Below are 13631 nucleotides of genomic sequence, written 5' to 3'. Positions count from 1 at the left end.
TGTGCTCCATGTTGGGAGTAGTAGTACCTGCTTAAGGTCAGATCACAGTGGATGTCACTACTGACACCCGCTGTGACCGTCCTGTCTATAGCAGAGATGGAGTAGCTGTATACATCGCTCACATCCCTGCTCTGCACTATACTCCGGGCCGGCCGCTCATTCATTCATCTTTTCCTCAGAGCTGTGATTGGCTGCAACCATCCGGCCAATCACAGCTCTGGGTGGGAAATATGAATTTCTGTTGACATCAGTGGCCGGAGTATAGTGCAGAGAGGCGAGCGCTGTATAGACCCCTCGCTTCTCTGCTATATTATGGACGATATATATGTCTATAGTACAGGTACTATCACTCCCAGCATGTAACAGTCTGTTCCATACTGGGAGTAGTAGTACTACATAAAAAATTTATTAAAAAAAAAAAAAAAAAAAGTGAAACACACACTTTATTAAAAAAATTATAAAAATTGGGTTATAAAATATATAAATTGCATTTAATAACAAATTTTCCATCACTGCTGCATCCTTTTTTTTTTGGTACCCAAGAAATTTTGATTTAAGATTTAAAGGGCCAGTATGCTCATTAGTGTAATCCACCTGTGGCTTGTTTATAAATTCCTCCACCCTCCTCTGAAGGATCTTTGTTGCCGTGTGCCTTAGATAAAGCGTTCCATTGTATTGCCTTGCCGTGTACCAGATCTCCTGCTTTTGTGACTTGACCTTGCTTCTCTGCCTAACGAACACCTGCTATGTCCTGACTATGCTACTGTGCCGCCTGCCCTGACCTTCTACTATCCAGACTATGAGCTGCCTTATCCCTCCTGTGCCTCGCATCTCCTCAGCCGCCTGTTTGGTCGAGCCGTGCCAGGGGTAGCGACCTGGGTGCCGCCTACAGCAGCAAGTCCATCCGGGCTCTGGTGAAAACCAGCGGCACCTTAGACTCCGCTCCCTGGTATGGTCCGAGTCATCTGCTACACAGGTCCAGCGGATCCACATCCACCGGGGTTCCTGTCTTCAGAAACGTGAGTGTTACAGCTACACGTCTCAGGTTCTTCATCCAGAAGAGAAAAAAATATATGAGGTGTGTTTGTGGATCTTATAGGAGAGGGTGTGGATCCCAATTAATTTTAATTACTTGTCTCAGTTCCATTGCTGTTGTTTAGGTTCTTCTATTCCAAGATTAATGAGGAAACATTAACCCATTGTGTACTGCCAAGGATGATAAGGAAATATATAATAAACATGGCCATAGGAGCCATTAGTCACACAGAGGCCAGACTGATAGCCATTAATATGGGCATTATATGTGCCAAACAAATATCTCTCCGTACACTTATGATATGTAATATGGGGTCAGTCTGCTGGAAGCCCCCTCCCCCCCCACCTCCCGCAGAGATGGGTGACTGCACGGAAAACGTCACCCAACACTTTGAGCCAAGATACTGATTCCTATAAAGAGAGTCCAGAGACTATTACTACAAAGCTGGAATAATTCTACACTAGTATTATAACTACTTTAATACTGCCACTACGTACCAGAATATAACTACTATAATACTGCTTCTATATACAAGAATATAACTACTACAATACTGCTCCTATATACAAGAATATAACTACTATAATACTGCTCCTATATACAAGAATATAACTACTATAATACTGTCTCCTATATACAGGAATATAACTACTATAATACTGCTCCTATATACAAGAATATAACTACTATAATACTGCCTCCTATATACAAGAATATAACTACTATAATACTGCCTCCTATATACAAGAATATATCTACTATAATACTGCTCCTATATACAAGAATATATCTACTATAATACTGCTCCTATATACAAGAATATAACTACTATAATACTGCTCCTATATACAAGAATATAACTACTATAATACTGCCCCCTATATACAAGAATATATCTACTATAATACTGCTCCTATATACAAGAATATAACTACTATAATACTGCCCCTATATACAAGAATATATCTACTATAATACTGCTCCTATATACAAGAATATAACTACTATAATACTGCTCCTATATACAAGAATATAACTACTATAATACTGCCCCTATATACAAGAATATAACTACTTTAATACTGCCCCCTATATACAAGAATATAACTACTATAATACTGCCCCCTATATACAAGAATATAACTACTATAATACTGCCCCCTATATACAAGAATATAACTACTATAATACTGCCTCCTATATACAAGAATATAACTACTATAATACTGCCTCCTATATACAAGAATATAACTACTATAATACTGCTCCTATATACAAGAATATAACTACTATAATACTGCCCCCTATATACAAGAATATAACTACTATAATACTGCCCCCTATATACAAGAATATAACTACTATAATACTGCCCCCTATATACAAGAATATAACTACTATAATACTGCCCCCTATATACAAGAATATAACTACTATAATACTGCCCCCTATATACAAGAATATAACTACTATAATACTGCCCCCTATATACAAGAATATAACTACTATAATACTGCCCCCTATATACAAGAATATAACTACAATAATACTGCTCCTATATACAAGAATATAACTACTATAATACTGCTCCTATATACAAGAATATAACTACTACAATACTGCTCCTATATACAAGAATATAACTACTACAATACTGCTCCTATATACAAGAATATAACTACTACAATACTGCCCCTATATACAAGAATATAACTACTATAATACTGCTCCTATATACAAGAATATAACTACTATAATACTGCCTCCTATATACAAGAATATAACTACTATAATACTGCTCCTGTATACAAGAATATAACTACTATAATACTGCCCCCTATATACAAGAATATATCTACTATAATACTGCTCCTATATACAAGAATATAACTACTATAATACTGCCCCTATATACAAGAATATATCTACTATAATACTGCTCCTATATACAAGAATATAACTACTATAATACTGCCCCTATATACAAGAATATAACTACTTTAATACTGCCCCCTATATACAAGAATATAACTACTATAATACTGCCCCCTATATACAAGAATATAACTACTATAATACTGCCCCCTATATACAAGAATATAACTACTATAATACTGCCCCCTATATACAAGAATATAACTACTATAATACTGCCTCCTATATACAAGAATATAACTACTATAATACTGCCTCCTATATACAAGAATATAACTACTATAATACTGCTCCTATATACAAGAATATAACTACTATAATACTGCCCCCTATATACAAGAATATAACTACTATAATACTGCCCCCTATATACAAGAATATAACTACTATAATACTGCCCCCTATATACAAGAATATAACTACTATAATACTGCCCCCTATATACAAGAATATAACTACTATAATACTGCCCCTATATACAAGAATATAACTACTATAATACTGCCCCCTATATACAAGAATATAACTACAATAATACTGCCTCCTATATACAAGAATCTAACTACTATAATACTGCTCCTATATACAAGAATATAACTACTACAATACTGCTCCTATATACAAGAATATAACTACTACAATACTGCTCCTATATACAAGAATATAACTACTACAATACTGCTCCTATATACAAGAATATAACTACTACAATACTGCTCCTATATACAAGAATATAACTACTACAATACTGCCCCTATATACAAGAATATAACTACTATAATACTGCTCCTATATACAAGAATATAACTACTATAATACTGCCTCCTATATACAACAATATAACTACTATAATACTGCCCCCTATATACAAGAATATAACTACTATAATACTGCTCCTATATACAAGAATATAACTACTATAATACTGCTCCTATATACAAGAATATAACTACTATATTACTTCTCCTATATACAAGAATATAACTACTATAATACTCCCCTTATATACAAGAATATAACTACTATAATACTGCCTCCTATATACAAGAATATAACTACTATAATACTGCCTCCTATATACAAGAATATAACTACTATAATACTTCTCCTATATACAAGAATATAACTACTATAATACTCCCCTTATATACAAGAATATAACTACTATAATACTGCCTTCTATATACAAGAATATAACTTCTATAATACTGCCTCCTATATACAAGAATATAACTACTATAATACTGCTCCTATATACAAGAATATAACTACTATAATACTGCCTCCTATATACAAGAATATAACTACTATAATACTGCTCCTATATACAAGAATAATCTACTATAATACTGCTCCTATATACAAGAATAGAACTACTATAATACTGTTCCTATATACAAGAATAGAACTACCAGAATACTGCTCCTATATACAAGAATATGACTACTATAATACTGCTCCTATATACAAGAATATAACTACCATAATACTGCTCCTATATACAAGAATATAACTACTATAATACTGCCCCTATATACAAGAATATAACTACAATAATACTGCCCCTATATACAAGAATATAACTACTATAATACTGCCTCCTATATACAAGAATATAACTACTATAATACTGCTCCTATATACAAGAATATAACTACTATAATACTGCTCCTATATACAAGAATATAACTACTATAATACTGCTCCTATATACAAGAATATAACTACTATAATACTGCCTCCTATATACAAGAATATAACTACTATAATACTGCTCCTATATACAAGAATAATCTACTATAATACTGCTCCTATATACAAGAATATAACTACTATAATACTGTTCCTATATACAAGAATATAACTACTATAATACTGCTCCTATATACAAGAATATAACTACTATAATACTGCCTCCTATATACAAGAATATAACTACTATAATACTGCTCCTATATACAAGAATATAACTACTATAATACTGCCTCCTATATACAAGAATATAACTACTATAATACTGTTCCTATATACAAGAATATAACTACTATAATACTGTTCCTATATACAAGAATAATGTACTATAATACTGCTCCTATATACAAGAATATAACTACTATAATACTGTTCCTATATACAATAATATAACTACTATAATACTGCTCCTATATACAAGAATATAACTACTATAATACTGCTCCTATATACAAGAATATAACTACTATAATACTGCTCCTATATACAATAATATAACTACTATAATACTGCTCCTATATACAAGAATATAACTACTATAATACTGCTCCTATATACAAGAATATAACTACTATAATACTGCTCCTATATACAAGAATATAACTGCTATAATACTGCTCCTATATACAAGAATATAACTACTATAATACTGCTCCTATATACAAGAATATAACTACTATAATACCGCTCCTATATACAAGAATATAATTACTATAATACTGCTCCTACATACAAGAATATAACTGCTATAATACTGTCTCCTATATACAGGAATATAACTACTATAATACTGCTCCTATATACAAGAATATAATTACTATAATACTGCCCCTATATACAAGAATATAACTACTATAATACTGCCCCTATATACAAGTACTATAATAGTGTTTCCTTTAGACCACCACCACCCTATCTGGCTGACATTACTCCTTAGAGTCTTCTCGGTGCTCTGTCCCATTTCTTCCCCCATGATCACAGGTAGGTGGCGGTATGATTATATGACGGACGTGTCAGTACTGGAGCAGTTTCCCCCATCCATGTGGAATGTCTCAGGTGGATGTCAGGACACTACATGAAGTGAATGGAAACCCAGAATCTCAGAATAGATGATTCATCCGCGGCGCCCACACCCACACACGGAATACTGTGGGCGAGGTGCGATGGAAATGAGAAGATTGTTCAGACCGTTTCCTATTATCTGCGTATTCTAGGGAGAAATCTCCAGATATGGAGGAGGCTCCTTACAGTCGGACTCTGTACACACCGCCCAGGATACGATCTCGTGCATACATTACATGTACCTACAGGGGTCCAGTCACCATCATAACCTATGGGAAGAGTCCTGGTTGTTCCTTCTTCCATGTCAGGACTAAGGCGGCCACTGAGCTCTTGAGAATTGTCAGTGCAGCAGGAACTTGTCCCTTTCTCCAGATCTGTGCCTCCACACAATCCTGTGTCTGAGCTCTACAGGCAGTTCTTTTTGCCTCATAGCTTGGTTTTACTTTGTCAGCTGCGAGACCTTCTATAGACAGTTCTTTCCTCCTCATAGCTTGGTTTTACATTGTCAGCTATGAGACCTTAGACAGGGGTGTCTCAGAGCTCCACAATCAGTTCTTTCCACCTCATGGTTTGGTTTTACATTGTCAGCTGTGAGACATTCGACAGGGGTGTCTCCGAGCTCTACAGACAGTTCTTTCCTCCTCATAGCTTGGTTTTACATGGTCAGCTATGAGACCTTAGACAGGGGTGTCTCAGAGCTCCACAATTAGTTCTTTCCACCTCATGGTTTGGTTTTACATTGTCAGCTGTGAGACATTCAACAGGGGTGTCTCCGAGCTCTACAGACAGTTCTTTCCGCCTCATAGCTTGGTTTTACATGGTCAGCTATGAGACCTTAGACAGGGGTGTCTCAGAGCTCCACAATCAGTTCTTTCCAACTCATGGTTTGGTTTTACATTGTCAGCTGTGAGACATTAGACAGGGGTGTCTCCGAGCTCTATAGACAGTTCTTTCCACCTCACAGCTTTGTTTTACATTGTCAGCTGCGAGACCTTCTATAGACAGGGGTGTCTTCGAGCTCTACAGGCAGTTCTTTCCACCTCATGGCTTGGTTTTACATTGTCAGCTACAAGACCTTCTATAGACAGGGCTGTCTCCGAGCTCTATAGACAGATATTTCCACCTCATAGCTTGATTTTACATGCTCAGCTGCGAGACCTTCTATAGACAGGGGTGTCTGAGCTCTACAGACAGTTCTTCCCTCCTCATAGCTTGGTTTTACATGGTCAGCTGTGAGACCTTCTATAGACAGGGCTGTCTCCAAGCTCTACAGACAGTTCTTTCCTCCTCATAGCCTTGTTTTACATTGTCAGCTGTGAGACAGTAGACAGGGGTGTCTCCGAGCTCTACAAGCAGTTCTTTCCACCTCATGGCTTGGTTTTACATTGTCAGCTGTGAGACCTTAGATAGGGCTGTCTCCGAGCTCTACAGGCAGTTCTTTCCACCTCATGGCTTGGTTATACATTGTCAGCTGTGAGACAGGGTTGCGTCTTATCCATTCAGCTGAATTTGACTCCAACCACATTGAAGAATCTCGGAGGTGATTAAGAGAAATAGAAGGAACCAGAGCGGAATATGAAATATTAATAAATGTCATAGGAAAGGGTATGAATACTTTTGCCCATTAGTAATTAAAAATTTTTAAAAAAGTTTTCTTATTAGCAAAAATAAATTTTTACATTTTGGGATTGTATGTAGAATGATGGGAACACAAAGGACTGAATAAGGGATAAAATAATTAATATCTCTCTTACATTATCCAAACAGTGCACCTCCAGCTGTTGCAAAACTACAACTCCCAGCATGCCCGGACAGCCAACGGCTGTCCGGGCATGCTGGGAGTTGTAGTTTTGCAACAGCTGGAGACGCACCGTTTGTCTAACACTGCTATAATGTATCATAGATGTGATGTCACTAAATCACATGACTGTGACCCATTCACCACTGCTGATCACAGTGTCGTTACAGTGTGTCAGGGGCAGGAATGTCTTGACATAGTTTTTTAGCTATGTATTGTAGTCAGATCATTCCGGTTCCTTACACATTGCTTAACAACCTTTCACTTTAACACATTTACAGAAAAAAAAAAAAAAACATTTAAATAAAATAAAATATGTGCACAATAGCGCCATCACATGCACCACCATGGAATAGTGCCGCAACCAGTGCTACTCCATACAGCTAATACACCCAGTCAGCTCTACTAGCCCTTAACCATAAATAGGGGTCAATAAAGCCGTACAATGAACCTACAACAATAACAGTGCATAATGCAGCGTTTCCCCAATCAGGGAGCCTCCAGCTGTTGCTAAACTACAACTACGAGCATGCCCTGAAAACCAAAAGATTAGCCAGGCATGCTGGGAGTTGTAGTTTAGAAACTTAGTGGTGGGAAAGTGTAAAGAACATATGGCTTTCAGAAGGGGAGGAAAAGTAAAATGATAAATTTATATCTTTATTAAAAAAAACTAATTATATTTACATCTATAAATGATGTAATAATAAATACAGAGTTTTATATGTACATTTTTATAAATTATTTTTATACCTGTAAATATAAATGTATAAAAAAATATATAAGTGAAAGTAGTAAATTTAGTTATAATTATAAAATTTACTTTCATTTATAAACTAATCATAATTTTATATATTTCTTTATTATTCTTTTATATATATATATTTTACCGTATTTTCCCGGCATATAAGACGACCCCCAACTTTTACTTATACTCGCCGTATAAGACTACCCCTCTACTGCGATACAGTACCTTACCATTGTTCCCCCACATTAGGTAGGCAGTATAGTTCCCCACACATTAGGGTTGGAAGTATAGTTCCCCACACATTAGGTTGTAGTTCCCCCCACATTAGGTTGGCAGTATAGTTCCCCCCCCCCCACATTAGGTTGGCAGTATAGTTCCCCCACATTAGGTTGGCAGTATAGGTCCCCCCCACATTAGGTTGTAGTTCCTCCACATTAGGTTGGCAGTATCATTCCCTCACATTAGGTTGGCAGTAGAGGTCCCCCCCCCCACATTAGGTTGTAGTTCCCCCACATTAGGTTGGCAGTATCATTCCCTCACATTAGGTTGGCAGTAGAGGTCCCCCCCCCCACATTAGGTTGTAGTTCCCCCACATTAGGTTGGCAGTATCATTCCCTCACATTAGGTTGGCAGTAGAGGTCCCCCCCACATTAGGTTGTAGTTCCTCCACATTAGGTTGGCAGTATAGTTCCTCCACATTAGGGTTGGCAGTATAGTTCCCCCACATTAGGTTGGCAGTAGAGGTCCCCCCCACATTAGGTTGTAGTTCCTCCACATTAGGTTGTAGTTCCCCCACATTAGGTTGGCAGTATCATTCCCTCACATTAGGTTGGCAGTATAGGTCCCCCCCCACATTAGGTTGTAGTTCCCCCACATTAGGTTGGCAGTATCATTCCCTCACATTAGGTTGGCAGTATAGGTCCCCCCCACATTAGGTTGTAGTTCCTCCACATTAGGGTTGGCAGTATAGTTCCCCCACATTAGGTTGGCAGTAGAGGTCCCCCCCACATTAGGTTGTAGTTCCTCCACATTAGGTTGTAGTTCCCCCACATTAGGTTGGCAGTATCATTCCCTCACATTAGGTTGGCAGTATAGGTCCCCCCCCACATTAGGTTGTAGTTCCCCCACATTAGGTTGGCAGTATCATTCCCTCACATTAGGTTGGCAGTATAGGTCCCCCCCACATTAGGTTGTAGTTCCTCCACATTAGGTTGGCAGTATAGTTCCTCCACATTAGGGTTGGCAGTATAGTTCCCCCACATTAGGTTGGCAGTAGAGGTCCCCCCCACATTAGGTTGTAGTTCCTCCACATTAGGTTGTAGTTCCTCCACATTAGGTTGTAGTTCCCCCACATTAGGTTGGCAGTATCATTCCCTCACATTAGGTTGGCAGTATGGGTCCCCCCCCACATTAGGTTGTAGTTCCCCCACATTAGGTTGGCAGTATAGTTCCTCCACATTAGGGTTGGCAGTATAGTTCCCCCACATTAGGTTGGCAGTAGAGGTCCCCCCCACATTAGGTTGTAGTTCCTCCACATTAGGTTGTAGTTCCCCCACATTAGGTTGGCAGTATCATTCCCTCACATTAGGTTGGCAGTATGGGTCCCCCCCCACATTAGGTTGTAGTTCCTCCACATTAGGTTGGCAGTATAGTTCCTCCACATTAGGGTTGGCAGTATAGTTCCCCCACATTAGGTTGGCAGTAGAGGTCCCCCCCACATTAGGTTGTAGTTCCTCCACATTAGGTTGTAGTTCCCCCACATTAGGTTGGCAGTATCATTCCCTCACATTAGGTTGGCAGTATGGGTCCCCCCCCACATTAGGTTGTAGTTCCCCCACATTAGGTTGGCAGTATCATTCCCTCACATTAGGTTGGCAGTATGGGTCCCCCCCCACATTAGGTTGTAGTTCCCCCACATTAGGGGTGGCAGTAAAGTTCCCCCAACAGACAAACAGCCTTCAGCCATATACAGTGTATGTCTGTGTACTGCCCCCACTCCAGTGCTCTGACCTCCACTACGGGGTCACGATCTACTGCTGTGGACTATAGGCCATAGCAGTAGATCCCGGAGGAGCGTCCTCTCTGCTGTTGCTATGTGAGCAGGTACGGGACGGCAGTGACATCCCTGCATGCACTACACCCCCGCATTTTGTACGTTAACGCAAGGCCACAGAACGGTATCTGGGACATCCTTGTATTCCAAAAAGATCTTTTGGGACACAGGGCTATCCCAAATGTGACAGGGGAAGCTAATCTCGGCCGGTACACCCGGGGTATGGATAATCCATGTCCTGGCAGACAATAGCACCCAGCACCCGTCCTATAAGACAGCACCCAGCTTTTGAGAACTTTTTACGGGATTAAAATTTAAATAGAGAAATCATGTATACATAACATTTTTTTATATTAATAAATTATATATTGAATTATTGGTACACAAACAGCTGTAAATGTTGTCCCCCCTGAAATGTTTCTAGAAAATGAAGTATTCCTCATAGGAAAGGTTTGCAGTAACACAGGTTTTGCTATACACATGTTTATTCCCTTTGTGTATATATAGATCTCCTCTCCTCTGTATATATATATATATATATATATATAGATCTCCTCTCCTCTGTATATATATATATTGCAGTAACACAGGTTTTGCTATACACATGTTTATTCCTTTGTGTGTATTGGAACTAAACCAAAAAAGGAGGGGAAAAAAAGCAAATTGGACCTAATGTCACCAAACTCCCAAAATGGTCTGGACAAAATTATTGGCCCCTTTCATAATTGTGGATAAATAAGATTGTTTCCAGCATGTGATGTTTCTTTATACTCACCTGGGGCAAGTAACAGGTGTGGGCAATATAAAAATCCCACCCGGAATGATCCTGAAGGATAGGAGTGAGGTGGCAGTGATGTGATTGGTCAGTTAGGACTAACCGACCAATGGCAGTGGGTTAGAAGGTGAACTCCCAGCTCTATACGCCCCGCCCCTGGATGTCAGGAAGAGAGATGGTGGCAGGTACCTGAGGGACAGGCAACACTCGGCGGCGATAAGTAGGAGCTGCCAAACTACAACTTCCAGCATGCCCAAAGGATGTCTGGGAGTTATAAGTTTGCAACATCGGGAGGGGCAGAGTTTGGAGACCACTGTGTGGTGGTCTCTAGACTGTGGTCCTCCAGATGTTGCAAAACAAGTTTCAGCATGCACTGTCTGGGCATGCTGGGAGTTGTAGTTTTGCTCCATTTTAGGTGGCACAGTTTGGAGACCACTACAGTGGTCTCATAACTGTAGCCCTCCAGATGTTGCAAAACTATAATTCCCAGCATGCACAGACCGTCGGGGATGCTGAAACTTGTAGTTCTGCAATATCTGGCCCTTCATAAGTTGCAGAACTACAACTCCCAGAATGCCTGGACAGTCTCGGCATGCTCTAAGTTTTAGTTTGGAGACCACTACTTAGCGGTCTCCAAAATGTTCTTCCCCTGTTGTTGCATAACTACAACTCCTAACATGCCCAGAATGTCTTAGTTTTGCAACAGCTGGAAGCACACGGGTTGGAATCACTGAGCTAGAGTCTGTTTCCCAACTCAGTGGTTCCCAACCACTGTGCCTACAGCTGTAACAAAACTACAACTCCCAGCATGTACAGTCTGTCAGTTGGTTCTGGGGGTTGTAGCTTTGTAACAGCTGAAGGTTTGGGGCACCCCCTCATGTGAATGTATAGGGTACATGTACACGGGTGGGCGTTTACAGTGAGCTTCCTTCTGCAAGTTTGAGCTGCGGCAAAATATACTGCCGCGGAAAACTCACTGTGAACCCCTGCCAGTGCGAATGTACCCTAAAAACTTCCACATAAGTAAAACACTACATATACACCCCCTTACATGCCCCCCCAATAAAAATATTAAATAAAATAAAAACACCTCATATGGCAGTGTTTCCTAAACAGAGCCTCCAGCTGTTGCAAAACAACAACTCCCAGTATTGTCGGACAGCCACTGACTGTCCTGGCAGGCTGGGAGTCTTGCAACAGCTGGAGGTACCCTGTTTGGGAAATAGTGCTGTAGGGTTTTGGTGGAGACAAGCCCCATCCTTGTATCCGGGGTTCGCCTCTATTGCAAATTCCTCATTTAGGACACAAATGCACATGGCGCTCTCTCTTTAGAGCCCTGTCGTATTTCAAGGCAACAGTTTAGGGCCACATATGGGGCATTTCCATACTAAGGAGAAATTGTGATACAAATTTTGGGGGGCTTTTTCCCCTTATGAAAAGGTAAAGTTGGAGGCTACACCAGCGTGTTAGGAGTAAAAATATTTAAATTTTTACACTAACATGCTGGTGTTGCCCACATACTTTATTTTCAAAAGAGAAAAAAAAATTAAAAAAAATAAAAATTTCCAATGCAATTGGAAATACCCCATATGTGGATGTAAAATGCTCTGCGGACGAACGACATGGCTCTGAAATGAGCGCGCCATGTACATTTGAGGCCTAAATTGGCGATTTGCACAGGGGTGGCTAATCGTTTCGGCGGTTCTGACAAATGCCAAAAAAAAATTAAAAAAAAAAAAAAAAAAAAAAAACACACCCACACGTTACCCCATTTTGGAAACTACATCCCTCACGGAATGTAATAAGGGGTACAGCGAGCACTGACATTTTTTGAACAGTAAAAAAATTAAAAATGTTATTCTTCATTTGCACAGCCTACTGTTCCAAAGATCTGTCAGACACCAGTGGGGTGTAAATGCTCACTGCACCACTTAAATGGTGTGAGGGGTGTTGTTTCCAAAATAGGGTCACATGTGGGGGAGGGGGTCCACTGTTCTGGCACAAAAGGGGGCTTTGTAAACACACATGGCCTTCAATTCCAACCTAATTCTGTCTTCCAAAGCCCAATGGCGCTCCTCTTCTGAGCATTGTAGTTCGCCCGCAGAGCACTTTACATTCACGCATGGGGTATTTCCATACTCCAGAAATGGGGTTACAAATTTCTGGGGGCTTTTTCTCCTATTACCCCATGTGAAAATGAAAATTTTGGGGTAGCATTTTAGTGTTAAAAATCAAATTTTTCCTTTTTCAAGTCCCACTTTGACAAACTTTTGTTACTCACCTGTGTGGTGTTCAGGCTCACTATACCCCTTATGTTCCTTGAGGGGTGTAGGTGTGGTTCTTTAGTGCCAACATTTACGGCCATAACTGTATACACACAAATGTAAAAAATATATCACTTTATATATATCTCCTCATTATGTAGTGTAGAAAAAGCAACCGGGGCTCCAAGGATATATTCAAGTAATTTTAGTT

Source organism: Hyla sarda, chromosome 13 (genome assembly GCF_029499605.1).
Source record: "Hyla sarda isolate aHylSar1 chromosome 13, aHylSar1.hap1, whole genome shotgun sequence".
Taxonomy (NCBI): domain Eukaryota; kingdom Metazoa; phylum Chordata; class Amphibia; order Anura; family Hylidae; genus Hyla; species Hyla sarda.
The sequence above is the reverse complement of the archived record's forward strand: the minus strand, read 5'-3'. Positions refer to the sequence as shown.